The following is a 2,389-nucleotide window of genomic DNA, read 5'->3' as shown; positions in this document are numbered from 1 at the left end:
TCACTCGATCCGGTAATACCCTTAGTATGAAGAATATGGTGGCAATCCTCCAGAAATCCCAAGGCATCATCTGTCGCTAGCCCACTGAAAACCGGACGATCATACTTCTTGAACCTCTCGAGTCTCCGCTGCTCATCCTCAGAAGCAGCTGCCCCATCCTCGGGCTGAACTGGAACTGCAGTCTGTACAGTAATTATCTCTGGGACCTACTCAACCTTCACTTGCTGCTCAGGAGTGCGGGCGGCGGGAGTTTGTGCCCCTCCCCCGGCCTGGGATATGGCTGCAGCAAGGGGAAGCAACCCTGCCTGAGCCAGCGTGGTGTACATACTCATAAATTGTGCCAATGTCTCCTGAAGGGCTGGAGTAGTAGTGGTTGTAGGTGTGTCGGGTGCCTGAACTCCGGGCTGGATCTGTTGGCGGTACCTCAGCGGCAGCTCGCGCAGGTGCTCTGGCTGCGCCACGTGCGTGTCCACGGCCTCTGCCCCGACCCCTGCCTCTGACGGCTGCAGGAGGGGGTGCGGGTTCCTGATCGTCCCGAGTAGCACGTGTCCTCACCATCTGTGAGAGAATAGAAGACATAAGTTTAGAATTGATGTCAAAAATATCGCACGACAAGGAGATCAATGAAGTGAAGAATTGTTTCCTAAACAGTTACATAGCCTCTCGTAGATAAGTACAGACGTCTCCGTATCGATCAGCGAAACTCTAATAAATCGGCCTGTGTTCCGTGACTCCTATGAACCTAGAGCTCTGATACCAACTTGTCACAACCCTAGTTCACCAACCATGAACATGTCATGACGGCACCTAGTCTCCGTGACCAGGTAAGCCTAACACTTGCGGAAAATATAATAATTGCGGAAAAATAGAATACCATATTTAATTATCTAAAAAGGAAATTGTACTGAATGTCGCTCGGCATATACGACTCAATATCTCAAGACTAAAACAATCCCAAAACCCAGAAACTCACGGGAAAACACAGGCTACAAAAAAGTATAGTGAGGCTCCAAACTCCAGAATATCTAACAAACGGAAGGAAAGAGAACTAAGTACTAAAGATAGAATAAAGAGGGAGACTCGTCGGTCGACGGACGCAGCAGATCTACCTCAAAGTCTTCGTAGTCCTCCTGTCTCACTGATAGTGCACCTAAGTAGAGATACATGGATCTGCACATGAAAACATGCGCAGAAGAGGCGTGAGTACACCATAGCGGTACTTAGTAAGTGCCAAGCCTAACCTCGATTGGGTAGTGATGAGGAAGGTCAGGGCCCTACTGAGGTTATATAAAATATAAAGATGTTAGGATAAGATAAGCAGTGCAATTGAGAACCTGCAGTAAGAATCTATGCAGGATAATAAGAGTACAATAACGGAAACAATGATGAAAGCAAACCATAAGGAAAGTAACCGGGGATCTCTAAGTATCCCGAGTATCTCGGTATCCTCAATATAAGCCAGGGATCTCTTGGTATCCCGAGGATCTCTTGGTATCCTCAATATGTACTAGGGATCTCTTGGTATCCCGAGGATCTCTCGGTATCCTCAATATAAGCCAGGGATCTCTTGGTATCCCGAGGATCTCTCGGTATCCTCAATATAAGTGTCGTGGATCTTCCGGGAATCTAACCCGTAGTCCCAAAGTAAATGTGCTGGGGGAATCTCCCGAAAATCTAACCCGTAGTCCCAAAGTAAATATGCAGGGGGAATCTCCCGGGAATCTAACCCGTAGTCCCAATTTAAAACACAGAGCAGCAACACAAGAATATTAAATTAAACGCTAATTTCGTACCAAGTAAACATTTACTTCTAGCCTAACATGCTTCACGTAATGCAATTCAGGCAATTTAAGCAAATAGGCAATTAAGTCAACTAAACAGGCCTTTCTAGACTAGCAACATGCTAAATTCACAAGTAGAATAAAACAAGAAAAGAACTCAATTGAAATACTTAAGGAAAAACCGGATTTTCAACAATTAGCTCAAGTGCGCGCTCGTCACCTCACGTACAGGGCATTTCAATTATCAAATATAGCACATCCTAAGGGGAAAGGTCCCCCACACAAGGTTAGATAAGCCACTTACCTCGAATGCCCCAAACCCAACTCACGCTTCTAGAATAGCTTTATCCCTCGAATTCACCACCCAACCGCTCGAATCTAGTCACAAATTGCTTGAATGCATTAATAATTACTATTAGAACTAACCCCAATGCATAAAAATAGTTTTTACAAGGTTTTTCTCAAAAAGGTCAAAAATACCCCCGGAGCCACGTGGTCGAAACTCGAGGTTCGGACCAAAACCCGGTTACCCATTCTCCCACGAATCCAGATATATGTTTTGTTTTGAAATCGGACCCCAAATTGAGGTCCAACTTCTCAATTTGTAG

The sequence above is a fragment of the Nicotiana sylvestris genome, chromosome 5 (genome assembly GCF_000393655.2).
Source record: "Nicotiana sylvestris chromosome 5, ASM39365v2, whole genome shotgun sequence".
Taxonomy (NCBI): Eukaryota; Viridiplantae; Streptophyta; class Magnoliopsida; order Solanales; family Solanaceae; genus Nicotiana; species Nicotiana sylvestris.
Note: the sequence above shows the minus strand (reverse complement) of the source record.